Here is a 13,780-nt window from a genome sequence, read left to right on the forward strand (position 1 = left end):
TCCAGTGTTATCCATGTGTTTATCGGTCTAAACATGGATGCTTTGAACCCAGCATGGAGCCATCAATCTCAGACGTTCAGGACACAACAGCTTTCCAATGACGTCACGCGAACGATTACTTAAATTTCACAATAAAACACAAGACAATTTTTCCGCACCACCTGGAGATCTCAAATCCAGGGACTGGGCAGGGAATTGGAGTTGCCAAGCAGAAGAAATGGATGCTCTTACTGTCAAACCTAAAACCAATCTGAGGGAGGATGTGAGTTGTGTGGATGAGATGAACAACCTGTTCGTAAAGTTCAAGATCATTATGGAGAGAACATTGTTGTTGGGTGTAAACTGAAACCCATTTGCCTCCAGACGGCTGTTTAGTTGTTGATGCATTCAAGACTGTAGAAGAGTTGGCAGAGCCTGCACTGCTATGGCTCAGGTTGAGCACGTTTCCTTAACCTCTTCGTCCAAAGGTGGGCCAGTAGGACATTTGCCAAGGTGTTCACATGGAAAAAACACCACTCAGGGAAGTTTATAGTGCCACATGTATGTGCAGTGGTGTCTCCCGTGCAGTGATGTTCTGTGACGTTCCGTGCCATTCCATATCGTACTGTTCCATGTCGTGACATTCTGTGCCATTTCATGCCATTCCATATCATACTGATATATGCTGCAATGTTCTGCAAGTTCCGTGCCATTCCATATATTTATGTTCCATGTCGTGATGTCCTGTGCCATTCCATGCCATTCTATATTGTGCTGTTCCATTCCAGGATGTTCTGTGTCATTCCACACCATTCCATATCTTGCTGTTCCATGTTGTGATGTTCTATGCCGTTGCATGCCATTCCATATCATGCTGTTCCATGTTGTGATGTTCTATGCCGTTGCATGCCATTTCATATCATGCTGTTCCATGTTGTGATGTTCTATGCCGTTGCATGCCATTCCATATCATGCTGTTCCATGTTGTGATGTTCTATGCCGTTGCATGCCATTCCATATCATGCTGTTCCATGTTGTGATGTTCTATGCCGTTGCATGCCATTTCATATCATGCTGTTCCATGTTGTGATGTTCTATGCCGTTGCATGCCATTCCATATCATGCTGTTCCATGTTGTGATGTTCTATGCCGTTGCATGCCATTCCATATCATGCTGTTCCATGTTGTGATGTTCTATGCCGTTGCATGCCATTCCATATCATGCTGTTCCATGTTGTGATGTTCTATGCCGTTGCATGCCATTCCATATCTTGCTGTTCCATGTTGTGATGTTCTATGCCGTTGCATGCCATTCCATATCTTGCTGTTCCATGTTGTGATGTTCTATGCCGTTGAATGCCATTCCATATCATGCTGTTCCATGCCGTGACGTTCTGTGCCATTCCATATCGTGCTGTTCCATGCCGTGACATTCCATGCCATTCCATATCATGCTGCTCCATGCCGTGACATTCCATGCCATTCCATATCTTGCTGTTCCATGTTGTGATGTTCTATGCCGTTGCATGCCATTCCATATCATGCTGTTCCATGCCGTGACGTTCTGTGCCATTCCATATCGTGCTGTTCCATGCCGTGACATTCCATGCCATTCCATATCGTGCTGTTCCATGCCGTGACATTCCATGCCATTCCATATCGTGCTGTTCCATGCCGTGACATTCCATGCCATTCCATATCATGCTGCTCCATGCCGTGACATTCCATGCCATTCCATATCTTGCTGTTCCATGTTGTGATGTTCTATGCCGTTGCATGCCATTCCATATCATGCTGTTCCATGCCGTGACGTTCTGTGCCAATTCCATATCGTGCTGTTCCATGCCGTGACATTCCATGCCATTCCATATCATGCTGTTCCATGCCGTGACGTTCTGTGCCATTCCATATCGTGCTGTTCCATGCCGTGACATTCCATGCCATTCCATATCGTGCTGTTCCATGTTGTGATGTTCTATGCCGTCGCATGCCATTCCATATCATGCTGTTCCATGCCGTGACGTTCTGTGCTGTTCCGTGTCATTCCATATCATACTGTTCCATGCCGTGACATTCTGTACCATTTCATATCATGTTGTTCCATGCCATGACGTTCTGTGCTATTCCATATCATACTGTTCCATGCCATGACGTTCTGTGCTATTCCATATCATACTGTTCCATGCCGTGATATTCTGTGCCATTTCATATCATGTTGTTCCATGCCATGACGTTCCATGCCATTCCATATCATGCTGTTCCATGCCATGACGTTCTGTGCTATTCCATATCATACTGTTCCATGCCGTGACATTCTGTGCCATTCCATATCATGCTGCTCCATGCCGTGACATTCCATGCCATTCCATATCTTGCTGTTCCATGTTGTGATGTTCTATGCCGTTGCATGCCATTCCATATCATGCTGTTCCATGCCGTGACGTTCTGTGCCATTCCATATCGTGCTGTTCCATGCCGTGACATTCCATGCCATTCCATATCGTGCTGTTCCATGTTGTGATGTTCTATGCCGTTGCATGCCATTCCATATCATGCTGTTCCATGCCGTGACGTTCTGTGCTGTTCCGTGTCATTCCATATCATACTGTTCCATGCCGTGACATTCTGTACCATTTCATATCATGTTGTTCCATGCCATGACGTTCTGTGCTATTCCATATCATACTGTTCCATGCCGTGACATTCTGTGCCATTTCATATCATGTTGTTCCATGCCATGACGTTCTGTGCTATTCCATATCATACTGTTCCATGCCGTGATTTTCCGTGTCATTACATATCTTGCTGTTCCAAGCTGTGACATTATGTGCCTTTCCGTGTCATTCCATATCGTACTGTTCCATGCCGTAACATTCTGTGCCATTTCATGTCATGTCGTTCCATGCCATTCCATATTGTGCTATTCTATGTCATGACATTCTGTTCCATTCCGTGCCATTCCATAACTTGCTGTTCCATGCCGTGACGTTATTAGCCCCCTTTGGACTTAGTCTCGTCCGTCCATCCATCCATCCGTCCACCCATCCATCCGTCCACAACCATATCTCGGAGATGTATGGACCAATTTTGTTCATACTTAACACAAAGATAATCTATGATGGTACACATATGCACCTCATTTTATTTCGCGATACAATCAAAGATGGCCGACTGGTAGACTGGCGGCCATTTTAGTTGTAAAAAACCTGATGTTGAACACATCCTCAGCTATTTCGCGGACACGCATTTGTCAATGTTGTTCAAACTTGGCAAACAGATAATGAATGATGGGATACATATGCACGTCATTTTGTTTCGAGATCAGACCCAAGATGGCCGACTAGCAGCCATTTTGTTACTTAAACATGTCCTCAACCATTTCTCGGACATGCATGGACCGATTTTCTTCAACCTTGGCAAAAAGAGAATACAAGAGTATACATGTACAGGAGATTTTGTTTTGTCATCCGACCAAAGATGGCCAACTGACAGCCTTTTAACTCCGTACAGCAAAATTACGAAAACCACGGCGGAGGCTATGACATTTTATGTCTTTTCCTTCTTGTTCTTCTTGTAATAATAATATAATACGAATTCCCTTACAAGGAATTCAGCACAGGAGGAGGGAATTAGGCGCATAAAAGCCTGCGCTATTATTCCCAAATTATGGTTGTTTGTCCACGCTCTAACTTTTCGAATGCTGAGCGTCAAGCAAGGAAGCAGCATGTACCATTTTTTAAATCTTTGGTATAACTCGGCCAGGGTTGGAACCACCGACCTTTCTCACTCAGAGTGGACAATCTCACCATTAGGCCGACGGCACCAAGTCTGGAAAAAAAAAACAGCAGTTCTGTATCAGACCGTGCCAGTTTGTGCCATTCCATTCCATGCCATGACTTTCTGTGCTGGTCAATGCCAGTTTGTGCCATTCCATTCCATGCCATGACGTTGTCTGCCAGTATGTGCTGGCCAGTGCCAGTCTGTGCCAGTTTGTGGCATATCATTCTGTGCCAGTCAGTGCCAGTCCGTGCCAGTTTGTATCATTCCATTCCATGATGTTCTGTGCCAGTCAGTGCCAGTCTGTGCCATCATTCCATTCCGTACCATGATGTTCTGTGCCAGTCAGTGCCAGTCCGTGCCATCATTCCATTCCGTACCATGATGTTCTGTGCCAGTCAGTGCCAGTCCTTGCCATTCTGTCCCGGTGGCTGTGGTAGGCTGTGTTATGGCTGTTTTATAGCGGTTGTGTTTATGGCTGTAGCTGTAGTAAAGAGGTTAGATTTCTCTGCCTCAAACACAATACTGAAAAATAGGACCACGGGTCATGAAGCTCACCTGGATCAGGAGCCACACTCACTCAAATCAAATCCCCAGCAGAACTTCTCAAACCCTGATTTTTTTTCACATCATGAACAAACTTTGATACATCACGGGTGACGAAGGTTGTGGTCAAGTTTCATCGAAATTGCATGGCTAGTTTCGGAGAAGAAAACAAATACCTATTTTGAGTCGGTCAACCCCGTCCTACAGCCCCCCCACCCCCTGCCCTCCCCCTCCTGTAGACCTCTCAATGAGCACAGATTTTGTTGCGATAAATACACCTTCGTTAAGCAAGTCCAGATGAGCTAAAAACGTGTGTTTAGTACCAGCATATTGATAACCCTCATCCAACTAGAACGCCACTCAGTAGAGCGCATACTCCCGCCGTGGGTCAAGTTGGAATAGTACGATTTCACAAAAGTTTGAGGGAGTAGTTCATTGACAACACAAGACAAGACAACACAAGACAGACACTGCACAGATATATTTAGAATATATATAGAAGATAATGTTAAAAAAAAACATGGCAATTTCACTTACATTTTCGGATTCAGCGTTCAATTCTATATAAGTGAGTGTATTTTGAGGCATGTGTGACTTCAAATAAAAATGAAAGCCAGGAAAAACGTTTGTATCATTCCTTAGGGATACAACATGTAAAACTGGCCCAAACGTCAAAACAAAACTCGCTCATTTTAAGTCGTACAAGCTAATGCGACCACTCATTCTTCTGGGAAGAATCCCGTGCACATGATTTTCACACTTATAACTCACCTAAGTCTTTATAAGTTCATCAAATACTGACACCGCGATTCACATTTGCTGAGGTAAATGTTGATATCTCTTCTGAGGTTAAAAAAAAAAAAAACAGTTTTAAAGCATTATACGTATCAAACGATACATTTTATGAAACGGGGAAACCGAATACACACTGCGGTGGTTTTAAAATGACAGAATATGTCTTTATTAGAAAAAAAAAAGAACCTTGAAGACGACGCTGCTACAAAATACACCGCTCTAACGCATAACCACGAGTTTAAACTACATTTACAACAAATATGAAAACTATTTTCATATCACAATGTTAAATATAGAATATATAGAAGATAATGTTAAAAAAAATGAGCCCTGTCTTCCAATGGTAAACAATCCTTCAAAAAATTCCTGGATCCGGAATAATATCCTGAGCTTCACCAAAAACTAATCAATTCTTCCTTATCCCAAGGGCAATCATCCCACCAACTTTCATCCAAATCCGTTCAGAACTTTTCCAGATATCTTGTTCATAAACACACGAACACACACATGCGCGCGCACACACACACACACACACACACACACACACACACACACACACACACACACACACACACACACACACACGGACACGATCGAATGCATTACTCCCGTTTATAGAGCAAACAATTATCACGTGGATTAAAAACACTCATACGGAGATTGTGAGCAGTTATCACGTGGGTTTATTGTTTACAACACACATGATGATGATGCATAATAAACAATACGATGCGGTTTATAACAATCGTAGTGACACATTGAGAAATACTCGCTTTTATGACGTCAGATATTGAATGACGAGTTTCGAGGAAGTGCTTATGACATCACAAGCCGTTCCAAAGAGTTGGCGAGAAAATGCCACTTGGATTTATAAATATTTACAAGAACACAAGTTCGAGAGTTTCCTTCCACACTTGATTTTCGTCATTACGAGAAAAAGCCGCTGAAAAAAGCATCTGATGTAAAAGAAGAAAGGCCAAGAAAAACCAATAAAAAGAACAATGACATTAAGATTAAGGGAACAAAAGCACAACCACCTTAACTGGAAAAGGGGGAGGGGCTAGAGGAGGAGCGAGGAGTTTGGAAGGAAGAACGAGGGCGGGAAGGAACAAAGTAAGGTGGGAGGAACGAGGCAGTGTGGGAGGAAAGTGTAACATTAAATAAGGAATTTTGGGAAGTGAGAGTCGGTGGGTGAAAGAAAACACGATTATCTAAGTAGTTGTAACTGGCCTCCTCACTCATAACTCGTAAAATAGTTTTAACAAGTCCACCAAGTGTTCTCATGGTCTCCCATTAATTACCCCATACGTTTTCACACTACGCGAGTACATACCTTGGTACATTTTCACATTTCTCGAGTACATACCTTGGTACATTTTCACATTTCTCGAGTACATACCTTGGTACATTTTCACACTACGCGAGTACATACCTTGGTACATTTTCACATTTCTCGAGTACATACCTTGGTACATTTTCACATTTCTCGAGTACATACCTTGGTACATTTTCACATTTCTCGAGTACATACCTTGGTACATTTTCACATTTCTCGAGTACATACCTTGGTACATTTTCACATTTCTCGAGTACATACCTTGGTACATTTTCACACTACGCGAGTACATACCTTGGTACATTTTCACATTTCTCGAGTACATACCTTGGTACATTTTCACATTTCTCGAGTACATACCTTGGTACATTTTCACATTTCTCGAGTACATACCTTGGTACATTTTCACATTTCGCGAGTACATACCTTGGTACATTTTCACATTTCTCGAGTACATACCTTGGTACATTTTCACATTTCTCGAGTACATACCTTGGTACATTTTCACACTACGCGAGTACATACCTTGGTACATTTTCACATTTCTCGAGTACATACCTTGGTACATTTTCACATTTCTCGAGTACATACCTTGGTACATTTTCACATTTCTCGAGTACATACCTTGGTACATTTTCACATTTCTCGAGTACATACCTTGGTACATTTTCACACTACGCGAGTACATACCTTGGTACATTTTCACACTACGCGAGTACATACCTTGGTACATTTTCACATTTCTCGAGTACATACCTTGGTACATTTTCACACTACGCGAGTACATACCTTGGTACATTTTCACACTACGCGAGTACATACCTTGGTACATTTTCACACTACGCGAGTACATACCTTGGTACATTTTCACACTACGCGAGTACATACCTTGGTACATTTTCACATTTCTCGAGTACATACCTTGGTACATTTTCACATTTCTCGGAAGCAATGGCGATGCACCGCAGTCATAGCCAGTTGAATGCATGAAAGAGTACATGGCGTGCACCCTCCGGGAGGGTTTGAACTTGAAGATGATGGAGGGGATAATTAAGCCAAAAGCAAGTCTGAAAGTGAGGAACCCATATGTCATGTCTGAAGGTTATGAGCCCATATAGAATGTCTGAATGTAATGAGCCCATTTAGCATATATAAAGGTGATGAGCCAATATAGCATATCTGAAGATGATGTTCCCATTTATCATATCTGAAGATGATGAACCCATATAGCATATCTGAAGATGATGATCCCATTTATCATATCTGAAGATGATGGGCCAATATAGCATATCTGAAGGTGATGATCCCATATAGCATATCTGAAGGTGATGATCCCATTTAGCATATCTAAAGGTGATGATCCCATATAGCATATCTGAAGGTGATGAACCCATATAGCATATCTGAAGGTGATGATCCTATATAGCATATCTGAAGGTGATGAGGCCATGTAGTATATATCTGACATGATGAGCCCATATTCAGAATAATTGGTTTTATGAAAATGAATTGATGTTCAAACTTGGCCCTTGAAGTTAAAAACAATTCCGTTCAACTGTTTTGTGATTCTGTGCATTTGTGACGCTTTGATCGTGATTCAATCACTGTAAATACCTGTCCTTACAGTTTCCATCACCGTAAGCACCTGTATTCACCGTTTCCGCCACTGTAAGCACCTGCTGTCAGTTTCTGTCACTGTAAGCACCTGTCTAACGGTTTCCATCACTGTAAGTACCTGTCCTAACGGTTTCCATCACTGTAAGCACCTGCAATCCGTTACCGCCACTGTAAGCACCTGTCCTAACGGTTTTCGTTACTGTAAGCACCTGCCGTCAGTCTCCGTAACTGTAAGCACCTGTCCTGACAGCTTCCATCACTGTAAGCACCTGCCGTCAGTTTTCGTTACTGTAAGCACCTATCCTAACGGTTTCCGTCAATGTAAGCACCTGTGCTAACAGTTTCCATCACTGTAAGCACCTGCCTCAGTTTCAGTCACTGTAAGCACCTGTCCTAACAGTTGCCGTCACTGTAACTTACTGACGGCTGCCTGAGCGCGTGTACGCCAAACAGGCGGACATTGCTGGCGTCCGCAGTACGAGCTTGTACAGCATTTGTCTTTAATCCCGTCTCGCGCCACAAACAGAGAGAACCTTCTAACGGAACATAAATTGTCCCCGAAAAACGAACAAAAACAAAGGGTAAACAAGCTTGGCGTGTTCAGCACATTCCACCTTTTCAACGAGCTTGGCAAACGCTCACTCTTACCGCGCTTACTAATCAAAGCTGAAAGACAACTTGTTGAGAAATGGAATAATGCTGCGGCGACAGAGTCCACCCTGCCGGTTCACCATGAGTACACCAGGGGATCTTCAGCACAAACGTTTGCTTTGGCGTCCCGACTTGTTGCTTCGGTAAAGCCCTTTGCACCGAGTCCTGGCATCTCATTCCGAGGGGACAATGGCTTCGCCTCGAGTGCCAGCGACGGCAGATTCCAGGCTAACTTTCCCTGTTGCTTTGGGGATGTTTGTGTCTGCAAACAGGTCTTTAGACAGTGTGTCCATTATTGGTGGCAAACAGTGCAGCAGGGCGAGAGTGAGATCCGGGGATTTCCCGCTTCCCGGTGCTTCGGGGCGCTCATGCTCACATCGGTCGAAGTGTGAATGGTGAGCCGGGTGTGTGACGAGGGTGGTGAGAGCCCCGGGAGGAGGTGAAGGGGGAATTCGGAATGATGGAATTGTGGATACAACCCCCCTCGCCAAACACCGTTCCGCCATTGTTACCATTGTGACGTTTCACAATGAAGAAAGTGATAATTTTTACACTTGGTGACATCAAATGCTTGATTAAAATGCTACGTGGAATGCTCGCCTGACCGGGAATGTTTGAACCTTTCTCAGAATCGCTTATCGTTGTACAGTTCTTGTCTGGACATGGACGTTTCCCCACAGAACGTACGGATTGATTCACAGTTATGATGCCGATGGTTTTGTTTCATCCGTTTCACACCAATAATTGGTCACCTCATGGAGGAAGGGGACTGTTACAGGTGTTAACACCTGTAACAGGGACCGACGCTGGTCGTTCTTCAGCTGCCAGAAACATTCATTTGGTCTAAAATAGCAACAAAAATATCGAAATATATAATAATTATGTTCGTCGAGGGCCAAAGTCGTCTGAAAATACCAAATTTCCACAAAAATACCAAAAAGTCGCATACCAAAAAAAATACCAACAAGTCACCTACCAAAACAAATTTCAAAACAAACTACCAAAAAACAAGACCGAAAGTCTAACAGCGGCGTAGCCGGGCTTGTTTGATACTTTAGTTGAAGAGGATAGGATGACCTGGGTGGGGATACCAGTTAGCAAAGAATGTAAGGATTAATTTTTTATTAAGTACTCGAAGTGTCTAAGCTGTCTGTCACCATGTAAGTGAAGAGATTGCATTGAGACACCATATGGATAATTCTACATGTTGGTCAATTAGTCAACACTATCAAAGCGACCTCAGCACAATCCCGACACACACCTGTGTGTTTTACAGAATGAGGTATTTTACCCCAGCTCGAGTGCAAATCCTCCCACGAACCTCCTTGAGAGAGGACCCAGTGAGTTGGTACTCAAATTTGCAGACCTCGGAAGGATGACAGGCTGAGTCAACCCAAGCCCTCCACCCTAACCGTTAAACCAACACCAGGCTTAGGGTGGTTGGAGGCAATCATAAGAAATGCTTCAATGTTTAATTTTATATTATCTGTGGGGGGGGGGGGGGGGCTCCCTGTTGTCATAATTTCCGTTCCCCCCAATCATCAAGTGTGATAATTTGCCCCAACCAGGTACATGACGAAATAAATGAACGTTTGAAAGAAACATAACTGGCAAAGACAAATGGCATTACATTCTTACTTTGAGAAGCGTAATGGTCGACAATAAAACTCACCCAATATGTAGGATAAATCTGTGAGGGGCATACATATATGCATACATATGGAGAGACAAACGCTGTAAGCACATGAACCAAACATCTACGCCGTAAAAAAAAAATCGTTTGTTTAATCACGAATTTGCCAGTTCTAAAAGCCTCTTTGAGAGTTTGAAGAAGAGTAAGAAGCGCTAATCGATGGTTTATTCACACAGTAGTTAGAACGGAAACGTTTATTAGTCCCCTACCGGTGTACAGCAGAGGGAACTATAGGTTTGCACGCCGTCCCTCCGTCCCTCCGTCCGTCAGTCTGTCAGTCAGTCCGTCACGCAAAGAACAGTTTTCCGGACTTTTTTTCTAAACGCTTAATGCTAATGATTTCAAACTTGGCACATCGTTTCCTCATGATAAGTTACAGATCACGTTCGAACTTCACGACGTTTCGATCATTTTTGACAAAGTTATTGCACTTTGAACTTTGGGAATTCTGATAATTCTGATGATCCTTAACTCAGTGCCATTTTAAGTTTTAATTTCCTTTAAAAAAGATTTTCTCCGCAATAATAGGACCGATTGAGATCAAATTTTCACCGTCGGGGGGACTCGGTCTGTAGAATATTTTAATCGTAATTATGACGTCACAGGTCACGTGGTTCGGCCGCCATATTGTTTTTCGTGAAAACACGAAAACCCCTTTTTCTCTGCAACGGCTGAACAGATCGAGGCCAAACTTTGCAGCCAGAATCGCATACCCATGACGAACAAAAAAGTCAGTGAGCATGACGTCATGTGTCCCATTGTTTCAGAGTTATGACGTTTTTAAGCATGAACCTTTAAAACCGAGCCGCTCCCTCATTTTTGATCCAATCGAGGGGAAACTTCACAGATCTGTTCAGTATGTCAATCTACTAAAATGTCCTTTTGGAATTTGCGATAGGGCACGTGGTTTGGCAGATATCGTTAATTAAACGAAAATATATATATTTTTAAATGGATATCTCTTGTTTATTCTAGAGTTCTCCTCAAGCCACACCAGGCGCCCTCAGCCTCGTCTCGCGAAGGTCAAAAGCACGACACAGAGCGCGCTTTCGGGAGGCCCTCCTTTTCGGGAGGGGCTCCACCCCTCCCGAAAAAAGAAAAAAAAAATACCACAAAAATACCCCAAAAAACCTGAAATAATTCCAAACCAAAATCCCAAAAACCAATTGTGGATGCAGATCCGGCCTATCAGTGGGATACAAAATGTAAACTGTTCAGCCTGGCAGAGGTATCCGCTCTACCGAGTGGAGTTCTAGTTCTAACATGCATTATGAAATAACTATTCAAATGAATGCCCCGTTTTACCCCGAGACAAGATATGTAACAATATATAAATAAATAATTGGATAATCAAACAGATGAAGAGCAAAATGAGATGAAGGCTTTGGAGTATGAAAATATTATTTGAGGCTTCCAGGTCTGGGTTTGATTCTTGTCCTGACTGTAGAGACGACGCTAACCCTATGGGTGCTTCACAGCAGGTGTGGCGTTGCATCAATGATGTGCATTGGGGGGTGGGGGGGTGTCTAGTCTACCCGGCCATCTTCTAGCATTTGCTGGTGGATGGTGGTGATTCGTGTGCAGCTTGTGGCTGCTGGTTGTACAATTTTCTGGGGACACAGCTTCTGCTGATGCAATGCCTCTCTATAATGGGTCATCTGGTACTCAAATTTACCAACCTCAGAAGGATGGCAGGCTGAGTCAAACCACGTGGTGTTAATTCAACAGCATGACATGACCTCAAATTCAGGACTCTAAGATCTCAAGCCAGCCACCTTAACCGTTAAGCCTTTCAAAAAGAGTTGGCCGTTGGTGAATTCCAAATTCCTGCCCCTGAGGGCAGAGCCAATGATGATGCAACCAGCAGGTTGAAATTGGTAATTTACTCCAAGTCCAATGTGCATTGGCAGCATTGATGAGTAGATAGTGCCCTTCATAAGTATTGGATCGGTGAAGTTAAATTTGTTCTTATTGCTACAGTACCTTCAGAAAGTATTCACACCACTTGATGTTTTACACATTTTGTTGTCATAGCCTGAATTAAAAATGGATTAAATAGAGATTTTTCGTCACTGAACTGCATATAATACCCAAGAATGTCAAAGTGGAATTGTATATTTTAGAAATTTTGGCAAAATAATTAAAAATGAAATACAGAAATGTCTAATTAAGTATTCAAGCCCCTGAGTCAATACTTTGTAGATAGAAGTGATTTTGGCAGCAATTACATGTTCAAGTCTTCTTGTGTATGTCTGTATCAGCTTTGCACATCTGGATTTGTGGAGTTACTTCCATTCCTCCTTGCACATTTGCTCAAGCTCTGTCAAGTTGGATGCGGAGCTTCGGTGAACAGCAATCTTCAAGTCTTTCCACAGATACTTGATGGGATTCAAGTTTGGCCTTTGGCTGGGCCACTCAAGGACTCTCATGTTCTTGTTCTAAAGCCATTCTAGTGTTACTTTGGCTGTATGGTTGGGTCATTGTCCTGTAGGAATGTAAATATTCGCTGCACTCCAAGTTATTGTCGCGTGGACGGCTCTATGAAAACGGAGCACACCACAAATGACCAAGTGAGCGTTAACCGGAGGCGTGATAGCGTTCAATTCAATGGCGGACTTGACTATATACGCGGGGGAAGAACGAAGAAGAAGAATCTGGAGCTTACCTGTCGCGATCTCGCCGGGCAGTCTTCAACCTGATAAAAGTAATTCAAACGGGAACGGGGTTAAAATGTACAGTGAAAATAATACAAGGCTTTATTGCCACGGATGCCGATAACAAGAAAACGCGCCAGTTACTAAAACCCCCTAATGAGCGCTCCGACGCACAGAACCAGACACAGACAAAGGGATGGCAGAACGGGAATGAAAATAAAGAGGTGTGATTTTATGTGTAGGTTCTTAGCTCAATCATCGGAGGTGGATGGCGTTCTTCTCAGGAATGGCGCCATCCCAGGCCGTTGGCGGGAACGACCGAACGTCCTTGGCATGCACGCACGCTATCCAGGCCCCACTGTCCGTCGCGAGCGGCAGGCATGCAGCTTGTCTCCCAGTCGCTTCGATGAGACCCCGCTCTTCGCTCATCGAAGGAACACCTTCAGCAAGAGTCGAGGGCAGAGGTGAGCGAGAGGGGCAGGAACGTCGATGGACAAGAGGAATATGCAAGAGGCGAGGAAGGGCAAAATGCAAGAGTCCAGGGTCAGAGAGCAATGGCGGAGGGCAAGAGGAAGGACAGAAAAAGGAGAGAGAAAATGTCTGTCTCCTCGTACTTTTATCGTCGGCTTCCTACGTCATTTAGCCTCTCTCCACCAATCCCCACAGGCCAACCGCACTTGGCCCAGTTCTCCACCAATCCCCACAGGCCACAACTACTGTCTTTCGCTCTCC

This window comes from Myxine glutinosa, chromosome 3 (assembly GCF_964187855.1).
Source record: "Myxine glutinosa chromosome 3, kmMyxGlut1.1, whole genome shotgun sequence".
Classification (NCBI taxonomy): Eukaryota; Metazoa; Chordata; class Myxini; order Myxiniformes; family Myxinidae; genus Myxine; species Myxine glutinosa.